Source organism: Cherax quadricarinatus, chromosome 5, assembly GCF_038502225.1.
Source record: "Cherax quadricarinatus isolate ZL_2023a chromosome 5, ASM3850222v1, whole genome shotgun sequence".
NCBI classification, from domain to species: Eukaryota; Metazoa; Arthropoda; class Malacostraca; order Decapoda; family Parastacidae; genus Cherax; species Cherax quadricarinatus.
The window spans coordinates 56,290,355-56,303,463 of NC_091296.1; the positions used below are offsets into that span (position 1 = coordinate 56,290,355).

General features: G+C 38.6%; 1 long non-coding RNA gene across 1 annotated transcript; it reads left to right on the top strand.

Moving 5' to 3' along the window:
* Positions 1 to 5,529, top strand: LOC138855108 (uncharacterized). Its single transcript, XR_011394247.1, has 3 exons — positions 1 to 72; positions 2,042 to 2,122; positions 4,692 to 5,529. It is a non-coding gene; the product is annotated as an uncharacterized lncRNA (long non-coding RNA).
* The last annotated feature ends 7,580 nt before the right edge of the window (positions 5,530 to 13,109 follow it).

Consider the following 13,109-nt stretch of genomic DNA (forward strand, 5'->3'; position numbering starts at 1 on the left):
TTTGAATTGAATTTGAATTTGAATAGAGTGTGAGCCGTGTTCACCCTTCAGTACCACAACAACAGTAACTATGTAAAGTCTCTCATGATGGCTCAGTTATCTCTTCCATTTATTCATTTAGGACAAAGTGTCATTTTACGCTGATATGACCCCCTCAAGGGAGGTTCCTTGACGCTGGTGAGGGGCTCTTGATCTAGGGAATTGGATCTGCTCCGGTTCCCTGAACTGACCCCTCAAGGAAGGTTCCTTGATGTTGGTGAGGGGCTCTTGATTTAGGGAATTGGATCTGTGCTCCAGTTCCCCGAATTAAGCCTGAATGCCTTCCACATCCCCCCCCCCAGGCGCTGTATAATCCTCCGGGTTTAGCGTTTCCCCCTTGATTATAATAATAATAATAATAATCCCTGAACTGAGCCTGAATAACTTCCCCCCACATGCGCTGTATAATCCTACGGGTTTAGCGCTCCCCGTGATTATAATTGTATATAATTACCAGTTACTAGGCGCTTTATAACCCTTATGTGTTTTACGCTTCCCAGATTAAAATGAAAAGTCGAAACTGGTCAAATGTATATCAAAGATATAGGAAGTAGACGGGATTCTTGATGTTAGTAAAGGGATTTTGATCCAAGGAACGGGATATTCCCTTCCTTTTAAAGCCTAATTACCATCCATTTCCCAGGTACTCTATGACCATGAGTTTAGCGCTTCCCCATGATTATAATAATAATAATATGACCATGGTCTTTTATTCTTTTTCAACTTAAATTTAATTGATTCTGTCCTTCCTGACTCTTGTGTGTGTAAATTCTTGCCTTACATTATTATCACAAATTAGTTACAGAATTGGTTCTCAAGGTGGCAGTTGAATAACAACAATTTCCTAAAAACTATTGACACAGCAGTGAAGTTAAGACCAGTTTACAGGGTTGGTTAGGCTAGGCTGGTTACAGAAATAAATGAAAATGAAAATACACTTAACATGTTTGAGTGCTGTATAGCCCTTGTAGTTTAGCTCTTCTTTTTGATTATTATAATAATAATAATTAACATGTATGAGCAACCAGCTGCTGGTCCATTGTCCTTAGCCATTAGTTATACACATACAAGCATGGACACTAGCTGTTGGCTCATTACCAAAAACAACTGGTTCAAACCCTGGACAAAGTTTGATTCCTGAGAGTTAGTGGGCTGTTATGGGTGGCATCCTGGGGAAAGACTTAATAAGGATCCCTTTCTAAATAAGTCACACTATGTAGCTTTGTTGAGTTATCTTGGGTTATTAATCCAAATAAAATATTCTCTTCATGAACTACTGTAAACAAAATAAATGAACTTACACATTTATATGCTTGAATGTTTTGCTTGTGTCAATCCTCTACACCTTTCCTATCATTTTAGAAATGTACTCTTGCTTGATCTGTCACCCACAGGATGGGTATGGGGTTCAAAATGAATCTCTTAAACTATAACAGCGTGCTGTTTTAGTGTGCTGGTGAAGGGCTCTTCAGCCAAAGAATTGAAACTACCACTTTTTTTTTAATCAAACCTGAATCTTACCAGGTAGACTATAAATGACGATGCTGGGGACTTAGTCCATGGACTAAAGAGTCATCCAAGTATAATCTAAGAAATTTATAAGTCTAAGCACTTTTACTCTAATTTAATACTTTTTAATCATACATTATTTAGTTTTGACTCATGAAATTGTAATAATGTGATTTCAGACAAATTGCACAACAGGTGATATATTTGTTTGCAGTAGTCTTTATGATTTCATGAGTCAGGATGACAGCTTCAAAGGGGCTTCAGTTAGAGCCTACCACAGCCGTGGTGGTATTCGCCTGTAAAAACTTGCATTTGCGGTTACAGTGGTACCCATGCTAACTTGGATGGATCTTTAGGTCTGCATGGACTAGAGGTTACCACACTGTGAGTTTTAGGACTCACTATAGGTTCAAGCCCCTTCTGTTCTGTACCTAAATTGTGTAATCTTACTGATAATGTAGAAAAATAAGATAACTATACTGTTTCTTTATAGGAGTTTCAACTTCCTCAAACATAAAAGCCCTATTCTCCTGGGTGGCATCATTGCCATGCTGTCATTAGGATATACCTACAGGTCAGTGAGTTAATATCTCTGTACTATTGTCGCTTGAACTTTTTTATCATCATGTATATGAAGTTATATAAATGTTTGTTAGATACTAAGATGCAGGACTTTTTACATAATTTTTAACATTTTTGGCAAACTTACTGTATTTTAAACCATACCACAGGCGGGGATAGAACCTACGATCGGAGAGCCTCAAAACTCGCCCGTGATATGGTTTGTTTGCAAACATGTCATTACGATTTTGTGAGTCAAGTTACTGTATTTTGTTCTTTTCACCTATCAGAGTTAGAATACATTATGAGCTATCCTCTGGTTAATTAGAGAGGAATAGGTCTAAGTATATAATTAAATGTTACTGTATTTATAATGGCGACTGAACTACAGGTTGTCCATCACTAATCCGGCATCATTGGGACCTGTAGTGTGACGGATTAGTGAGTTTGCCAGATTACAGAGTGGTTAGGTTAGAATACACTTAATTAACCTATCAATAGAGACTCTGCTACATCTTCCTCATTTTCATCACTGCTTTCTCCTCCACTGGCTTGCTGCTGTGGATTTACAACCATCTGCACAATTTCTGAATCAGTATAGTGATGAAATTTGAGTCAGTATAACGATGAAATTTGAAATTATGCTTGCTGAAATTAGTGCCGGATTACTGGTGGAACCAGATATGTAACTGATTGCCGGATTAGTGATGGCCAACCTGTACAGTTAATGAAAATGATTGCAGCACAAGTAACAGATATGAAATTGTAATGTATTCCTGGAGATTCATTCAGGGGTCAACTCCCCCATGGCCTAGTCCATGACCAGGCTTCGCTGTGGATCAGGGCCTGATCAACCAGGTTGTTACTGATGGTCACACACACACTGATGTATGAACCACAGCCCGGTTGGTCAGGAACTGATTGTAGATGCCTATTCAGCTCTCTCTTGTAGACAGCCAGGCATCTATTGGTAATCCCCCTTATGTATGTTAGGAGGCAGTTGAACAGTCTTGGACCCCTGACACTTATTATGTTGTCTCTTAGCATACTCATGGCACCCCTGCTTTTCATTGGGGGGGGGATGTTGCACTCCCTGCCAAGTCTTTTGCTTTCATAGGGAGTGATTTCCATGTGCAGATTTGTATTACAGTACTGTACAGTAAACCCTTTTATCATGTGACCTCACATAGTGCAATTTTGTTGCAGCAAAATTAAAAAAGTGCATAACCCCAGCCCAGGTGAAACATAGGGCATGTTTCCTTACACTTGCTGTCCCTATTCACCTAGCAGTAAGTAAGCACCTGGGTGTTAATTGACTGATGTGGGTCGCATCCTGAGGAACAAGATTAACCTGTGTTGCTCAAAATGCTCTACATAACTAGAGGCTTTCTTTATAGTATGCCAGTGATGTTAGCTAGGTCTATATCAGTTGTATCGTACTCATAAAGGTAAATAAAGTAAATATAAAATTTGTGGTTCTTGACCAATATTTATCAAACAAACGTGAGCTCTCAGTACGTACATGCATAAAATAAGCATTCACACAGTAAGAATGCATTTGGTAAAAAACTAACCAAGAAAAAAAATGATATTTCAAGTATCGAAACACCCATAGAAACAAAAAAAAAACGAACCTTCAGAGCGAAAGGTGGAAATATATAAAGAATAATGAATCACAAATGGATGGTGGTGTATTGTATATTATGCTAAGCACTAAACCCATATACTGCACAAAATACATGAATTCCTAACCAAACACAATACATATCTTGAACCAGTTTGTCAGTTTGGCTTCAGGCCAGGATGAAACACCAAGGATGCAATAATAAAAAGACTTGGCTCATAGAAGATAAAGGTGCAGTTATTTATGTACTCATACTAGAAAGGGTTGCTTGCCGCTGATGCTAAATCACTCTAAGCAATTATTTTTTTTAAATATTGTAACACATGCAATACAGGCAGGTCTACTCAAGAGGGAAAGGAGAGGACAAAAAAATGCCATTCGACCTAGGCCTCAAGCCTGAAGTTTACCTTTTGTTTTTGTTTTTGGTTTATATTTTTATTTATTTATTTTGCATTTAATAAGTTTCACACCTTTAGTCTGTGGCAATTTTTTTATTTTGTTTTCATAATTGTTTTTATATTTGACCAATAAATCAATGACCACATTGCATGAAAGCTGAATTTTACCCAGTTTATAAGTGCTATGTAGTAAGTTTTTATAGTTAGGAGGCCTCAAAGAATTGAAAGCAGTTCTAAGCTTCACTGGATCTCTGAGAAGATTGGAGTACAGGTAGAGGAGGGTCCCGCTTTACGGCATTTCACTAATACGTGTACAGTGGTTTTCAGTTATACCCATTCTTCATTTATTCAGACTTCCTACAATAAATATATTTACCACTCACAATAAGCTCACTTAATATATGATAGTGTAAACATATATGCATTTGAAAAGTAAAAAAAAAGGCTATGTTTCACTCTACAGTGATTTTTGCTTTACAGCAGTAGCCCAGAACTGAACCTGCTGTATAAGCAAGGCCAACCTATGATATAAATTAAATTTTTGTTTATTTTTATTCTAGGTTAGAGTTACTTGGAGATATAACCAAAGACAAAGAAGCACTGTTCCAACAAACTGATGTGAAAGGCAGCAGCAAGATTAAGGACACTATTCAAGAAACTCGGAGAACTACGGCTTAAACAGACAAAAAAACAACTGTATGTTATACTTTATAGGCAGAGCTTCTGAACTTGGCATATTTTGGCAGAGATTGCTTTGCCAGACAAGGGGAGTATATACATTAATGTTTCCTATAACTCAAAAAATGAGTTAGACAGTATCAGAATGAATATGTTTTAGTAATATTAATTAATCCTAACTTAAGTTAGGATTAACCAATGTATTATATGTAAATTCTAGCAATGTTAAGGTGCCTAGGTAGTTTTAGTTTAAAATAAAATATACTATGTTAATTCACTGAAGGTATTGCATGGATTCATAAGAAAAAATCCAAATTCATTTTTAATTAAATTAGGCTTGTTGAAAAACTTTAGCTAAAATGTATTGTACATACATTACTGTACTGATGCAACAGGAAATTAAACATATACTGGTATGTTATTACAGTCATCATGGAGAAGAGAGAGTATTAAACCCATAGAGGTCATACAGCCCCTAGGATAATGAGAGGCAGTGAGATTGAATCCAAGGAAAGGAAGGATAGGTTTGGCTGCTACTAATCCTTGAGAGGCAAGTGCACATAATTATGACTGTACCAGTGTGTGGAGTTAAATTGTAAATATGCTCAATAGTTTTAAGCCATTTTATTGATAATAATATTCTATATAGGGCATTAATATTGAACTGAACCATAATTTTTTGGCATTTTATTAAATCTTAACTACCTTTGTAAAAATAAATATAGTATTACTTTGTTCATTTGGTATCCATAAGATTGTTACATACGTGGGGAAGCACAAAACCCATAGGTCAACAGTATTACATTCATGGGGCGAGTACTAAACCCAGAGGGGTCATGTGGCACCTGGGGAATGGAAGGTCTGGTCCAATTCCTTGGAGCAAGAGCCCCCCCACCAGCATCAAAAGCTGTATGAACCTTAAGGGTTTAGTGCTTTATTTTTTTTTTTTATTATCACACCGGCCGATTCCCACCAAGGCAGGGTGGCCCGAAAAAGAAAAACTTTCACCATCATTCACTCCATCACTGTCTTGCCAGAAGGGTGCTTTACACTACAGTTTTTAAACTGCAACATTAACACCCCTCCTTCAGAGTGCAGGCACTGTACTTCCCATCTCCAGGACTCAAGTCCGGCCTGCCGGTTTCCCTGAATCCCTTCATAAATGTTACTTTGCTCACACTCCAACAGCACGTCAAGTATTAAAAACCATTTGTCTCCATTCACTCCTATCAAACACGCTCACGCATGCCTGCTGGAAGTCCAAGCCCCTCGCACACAAAACCTCCTTTACCCCCTCCCTCCAACCCTTCCTAGGCCGACCCCTACCCCGCCTTCCTTCCACTACAGACTGATACACTCTTGAAGTCATTCTGTTTCGCTCCATTCTCTCTACATGTCCGAACCACCTCAACAACCCTTCCTCAGCCCTCTGGACAACAGTTTTGGTAATCCCGCACCTCCTCCTAACTTCCAAACTACGAATTCTCTGCATTATATTCACACCACACATTGCCCTCAGACATGACATCTCCACTGCCTCCAGCCTTCTCCTCGCTGCAACATTCATCACCCACGCTTCACACCCATATAAGAGCGTTGGTAAAACTATACTCTCATACATTCCCCTCTTTGCCTCCAAGGACAAAGTTCTTTGTCTCCACAGACTCCTAAGTGCACCACTCACTCTTTTTCCCTCATCAATTCTATGATTCACCTCATCTTTCATAGACCCATCCGCTGACACGTCCACTCCCAAATATCTGAATACGTTCACCTCCTCCATACTCTCTCCCTCCAATCTGATATTCAATCTTTCATCACCTAATCTTTTTGTTATCCTCATAACCTTACTCTTTCCTGTATTCACCTTTAATTTTCTTCTTTTGCACACCCTACCAAATTCATCCACCAATCTCTGCAACTTCTCTTCAGAATCTCCCAAGAGCACAGTGTCATCAGCAAAGAGCAGCTGTGACAACTCCCACTTTGTGTGTGATTCTTTATCTTTTAACTCCACGCCTCTTGCCAAGACCCTCGCATTTACTTCTCTTACAACCCCATCTATAAATATATTAAACAACCACGGTGACATCACACATCCTTGTCTAAGGCCTACTTTTACTGGGAAAAAATTTCCCTCTTTCCTACATACTCTAACTTGAGCCTCACTATCCTCGTAAAAACTCTTCACTGCTTTCAGTAACCTACCTCCTACACCATACACTTGCAACATCTGCCACATTGCCCCCCTATCCACCCTGTCATACGCCTTTTCCAAATCCATAAATGCCACAAAGACCTCTTTAGCCTTATCTAAATACTGTTCACTTATATGTTTCACTGTAAACACCTGGTCCACACACCCCCTACCTTTCCTAAAGCCTCCTTGTTCATCTGCTATCCTATTCTCCGTCTTACTCTTAATTCTTTCAATTATAACTCTACCATACACTTTACCAGGTACACTCAACAGACTTATCCCCCTATAATTTTTGCACTCTCTTTTATCCCCTTTGCCTTTATACAAAGGAACTATGCATGCTCTCTGCCAATCCCTAGGTACCTTACCCTCTTCCATACATTTATTAAATAATTGCACCAACCACTCCAAAACTATATCCCCACCTGCTTTTAACATTTCTATCTTTATCCCATCAATCCCGGCTGCCTTACCCCCTTTCATTTTACCTACTGCCTCACGAACTTCCCCCACACTCACAACTGGCTCTTCCTCACTCCTACAAGATGTTATTCCTCCTTGCCCTATACACGAAATCACAGCTTCTCTATCTTCATCAACATTTAACAATTCCTCAAAATATTCCTTCCATCTTCCCAATACCTCTAACTCTCCATTTAATAACTCTCCTCTCCTATTTTTAACTGACAAATCCATTTGTTCTCTAGGCTTTCTTAACTTGTTAATCTCACTCCAAAACTTTTTCTTATTTTCAACAAAATTTGTTGATAACATCTCACCCACTCTCTCATTTGCTCTCTTTTTACATTGCTTCACCACTCTCTTAACTTCTCTCTTTTTCTCCATATACTCTTCCCTCCTTGCATCACTTCTACTTTGTAAAAACTTCTCATATGCTAACTTTTTCTCCCTTACTACTCTCTTTACATCATCATTCCACCAATCGCTCCTCTTCCCTCCTGCACCCACTTTCCTGTAACCACAAACTTCTGCTGAACACTCTAACACTACATTTTTAAACCTACCCCATACCTCTTCGACCCCATTGCCTATGCTCTCATTAGCCCATCTATCCTCCAATAGCTGTTTATATCTTACCCTAACTGCCTCCTCTTTTAGTTTATAAACCTTCACCTCTCTCTTCCCTGATGCTTCTATTCTCCTTGTATCCCATCTACCTTTTACTCTCAGTGTAGCTACAACTAGAAAGTGATCTGATATATCTGTGGCCCCTCTATAAACATGTACATCCTGAAGTCTACTCAACAGTCTTTTATCTACCAATACATAATCCAACAAACTACTGTCATTTCGCCCTACATCATATCGTGTATGATTATAATAATAATCACCAGCATCAAGGAACCTTCCATTGAGGGATCCATAGATTATCATAACCAAGTGCTAAACCCATGTGTCATACAGCAGGGGTTCATATTATTATTATAATCAAGGAGGAGCACTAAATGCAGGGGTTCATAGAGATATTCCACAAGCTTATTGATGATGGTGCTCTATTGACCCACACTGGTTTCGCTTAATTATGATTGGTGAATTTGCAGGTAATGTATTGAACTTAATATAGACAGTACCATACTTGGACTCATGTGTATTGTTCTATTCATATTCAGCTGATGTAGTACTGTATTAAGTGTGCTTTTTTGCACCATTATGGGTTAACTGTAGCAAAAAAAGTATCATCTAACACATATTCATAGGGAAATGCTAATCCTGGAGGGGTCATACAACATTCTGTACATTAAAAACAAGCACTAAAGCTGCATTCCTAGTTATTGATCTTGCAAATGAGTTATACAGAAATCATCAGTACAAAAGTGAATGCTAGACTGTCGCAAAAGGGGTATGGGATTGAAAGATGTTGGATCTGATACAAAGTGGGAGTTATTCCATTTGCTCTTTGATGATGATAGTTCTTTTAGGGGATTCTGAAGACAAGTTGCAAAGGCTGGTGGACAAATTTGGGAAGGTACTATATAAAATAAGAAAATTAAAAGTGAATGTAAATGAAAGCAAGGTGATTGTTAATGAAAAAAGTTTAGGCAGTGATAGATTAAAATATTAAAATAGATTAATAAATATCAGATTGTATGGAGGAATTGGATGTATTTACATATTTAGGAGTGGACATGTCAGCAAACAGGTCTATTAAAGATGAAGTAAACCATAGAACAAATGAGGGGATAAAAAGGTGAATGGGGCATTAAAGTAGTATTTGAGGATTATTACAATCAAAACTAGGCACTAAACCCACAAGGGTCATAAGTACTTGAAGAAAGAAAGAAGTTTATCTATGGAGGCAAAAAAAGAGAATGTATCAGGATCAAGTGGTGCCAGTACTTTTGTGTGATGCATGGGTTTTAAGTGCTTCAGCTAGGACACCACAGGCAGCAGAGATATCATGTATGCTAGAAATGAACATCGCATGGAGAATTCCACGTAGAAATTAAAAGGCAATGTATGGTCACCAAGGATATATTCAGAGGTCTGAGGGGGAGGGTTATTAAAGTGGTTTGGGCATGTAGACTGGTTGGTAAAAAAGGTGTATAAATCTGGGGCAGATGTAGGAGGGGTAGGTCATGCCAGAAAAGGTTGGAGGGAAGAATTACAAAGGGCTAGAGCATTCAACAGACTTGTGTGTTAGATAGGAGTGAACACAGATAAGTGGTTTTTAGTGGACATGCCATTGGAATGTGAGCAAAGTAACTTTTATGAAGGAATTCACAGGAAACCGGTTAGCTGGACTTAGTTCTGGAAGGACAGTTCATGTATTCTGAAGGAGGGTGAGGGATGTTGCATTTGGAAGGTAATCTGATTGTGATGTCAGCATACTTCTGGAAAGGTGGCAGTTGAATGAATGGTGTTGAATGTGTTTTCTTTGGGTCTCCCTGTCTTGGCAAAAGACAGCCACTGAGTTAAAAAAAAAAAGTACAAAGGATAATATAACCATACCACGGGTGGGGTTTGAACCCGCGGTCAGTCTCAAAACTCTAGATCGTTGAGTTTTGAGACTCTCTGACCGTGGGTTCAAACCCCACCCGTGGTATGGTTTGTTTGCAATCATGTCATTATGATTTCGTGAGTCAAAGGATAATATATTTCACATGTGTTCACACTGCAGCTAAACAGTTAAAACTTGTTGATTCACAAGTGTTTTTGTGTGGATGTGGTCAAGTTTGGGAATCTCCTGTATTATAGTACTATAGGGGGGGGGGATCAATAGTAAATAAAAAAAAAGCAGCTGTGTTGATTGAGGGAGAGCACAAAGGCTAAAGGACAGATATGTCAGTTTTAGTTAAAATAGTTTATCTGCATTTAAGGAAGGTTGACAGAAAGCATGTCAGGGCACTGAAGGTTAAAAATTTAGATGTACCCTTTGCTAATATAACAATCAGTTGGACTGTCAGCATGACCCAATAATTTGAGCAAACACTGGGCACCCATTCCTTAAGTGACGATGTGTGAGTATTTTTTTTTAACAGCCATCTCCCACCAAGGCAGGGTGATCCAAAAAGAAAACATTCAACAACAGTCAGTCAGTTGCCATCTTTCCAGAAATATGCTGACACCAGAATCAGATTACTTTTCAACTGTCACATCCCCACCCCTCCTTCAGAGTGCATGTACTGCCTTCCCACTGGCTAACCAGTTGCATGAATCCCCTCAACATACCCCCAGTGAAAAGCAGGGGTGCCAAGAGCATACTAAGAGAAAACACTAAATGTTTGGGGCCCAAGACTATTCAACAGTTTCCTATAATACATCAGGGAAATTACCAATAGACCCCTGGCTGTCTTCAAGAGGAAACTGGACAGATACCTAAAGTCAGTGCCCGATCAGCCGGGCTGTGGCCTGTACATTGGATTGCATTCAGCCAGCAGTAACAGCTTTGTTGATCAGACCGATTCACCAGGATGCCTGGTCAAGGACTGAGCCACAAGGGCACTTAATCCCTGGAACAACCTCCAGGTAAATAAAAGTTCATCTGGTCACAAAATATGCTTTACCCATATGGATCATAAAGCACAAGTATTGTAATGATCAATAAATAGACATTACAGTACTAGTTTTCCACATTCAACATTAATGAGAGCCACAAACCCAACAGTGGTTTGATAAAAAAAAAAAATTGCTTGTTTACAGTGGTGCTGCAGGTGATCTTGTATGTACTTAACTTACTGATGAAGCAACCACCTATGGGAAATAGCTTCTGAAATGCAAAACACCAAGAGTAGCTGGCAGTTTTTTTTTACTGCAGCAGCACAGACCTAAATTAAAATTTAAAAATATTACATACAATTACTATAAATAAATAGGATAAAAGGGAGCAATGGGCTAGTAACCCCTTCTATTGTATAAATTACTAAATTTTAAAAGAAAAACTTTGGTTTTTCTTTTTAAGTCACCCTGCCTCAGTGGGATACGGCTGGGCCGTCGAAAAAATAGGATAAAAATCTTAAATACTGTTCTGTATTTCATAAAAAATCTTTACTTCACCATTTACACAATAATGAAATGAGTAAATACAAATGAATCATATGAAGATACATAAAAGATAATGCATGTACAGTGCTACTCATTATGTAGCTTACTTCACCTAAGAATGCCATCATCATCCTAATAGATATTAAGTCATGAAGATTCCGTTCCATTACATTTCCATTTCCAGTACAAAAACTGCACGAGAAAAACTTGTATTTTTAATAAAATATACAAATAGTTTATGTATATTCCCAATCTAATTTTCTTTTCATGGGAGGTAAATAGACTTGATTCAAGAAGGGTAGAGTAGCTTCAATGCCTGAATTAAAAGTCCTTCAATAGCATCAAAGCACCCCCATTATTCCCTCTGAAAACCTGAACACAGCTGCAGGTAGGGATGTGCAAAAGAAGGAAAGTGCTAAGGTGATGAGGAAGTGAAGGGCAGGAGTGTGTAACAGTTAATAGAGACAAGGGAGAGTGCAAGGGAAAGGTGAAAGTTAAAAGCAAGAGGCAGGGGCATGTAAAGTTGTTAGAGGCTAGTAGAGGTGAGGGTTAGTGCAATTAAAGTTGATGTAATAGGTTAGTTTCAATTAAAAAAAAGTGAGAGTCTGCATCAAAGGTGGGACTTTCAGCAAAGAGGTCAGTGAATGAATGTTGGGGCAGTTTAGAGGTCAGAAATCGATCCTGTATTCACTCTAATAAGCAGGACACTGAGATATGTTGAATGGACATTACAGCCTGACAGTCCTCAGAGTGGCGTCGGTTGTTTCTCTAGTGTTTTTTGACTAAATTCCACTGTTAGTATAATGAAATTGTAATTAATCTGGAACAAATGAGGCCTATTCCTGCCAGTTCTACACCCCTATTTGTTTGCTGGAAAGGAAGTTGACTGTGAGGCAGTGTTGCCCATGATGCAGTGTGAACTTCCCTACAACTAGAATTTTTTCCCCAGTGTAAAGAGCTGGTGTGTGGCCTAAACAGTTGATCTGAGCCCTAAAATGGTGGTTCATGGTGAATTTGAGGCCAACAAATAATGTGTGTACTAGTATGCTGAACATAGCCTGGTCCCCTGCATACCAGTATGTCATATACAGTTGAAGGGTTCAATTAATTACAGCCTCTCTTCACTTAGCAACATACTCATTTACCGACACCTCAGACTTATGACTGGGTTTCTGACCAGTATTTATACCTAAGTAATATATGTTAGAGCTGATTTCCTCTATTCTGATTATTTCAATATATAGTGGAACCTCGGCTTATGAATTTAATCCATTCCGTGACCTTTTTCGTATCCTGATTTGTTCGTATGCTTAGTCAATTTTCCTCATTTAAATTAATTGAAATGGTATTAGTCCATTCCAGCGAAATTCCTGCTCTCAGGAGGCACGACAAAATGCTTCAATATGATGCTAATATCAACTCTACGCCTTATTTATATACATATATCACAATTCATCTAATTTCACCGTCACTCAAGGAATGCACAACAGGTGCATCATTGTCGATGTTCAGCAATTCTTCGATGTCAGCTTCCTGTAACTCCATTAACACACAGTCAGTATGAGTAAATAGAACTGTCAACGCTTATTGCTTGGGT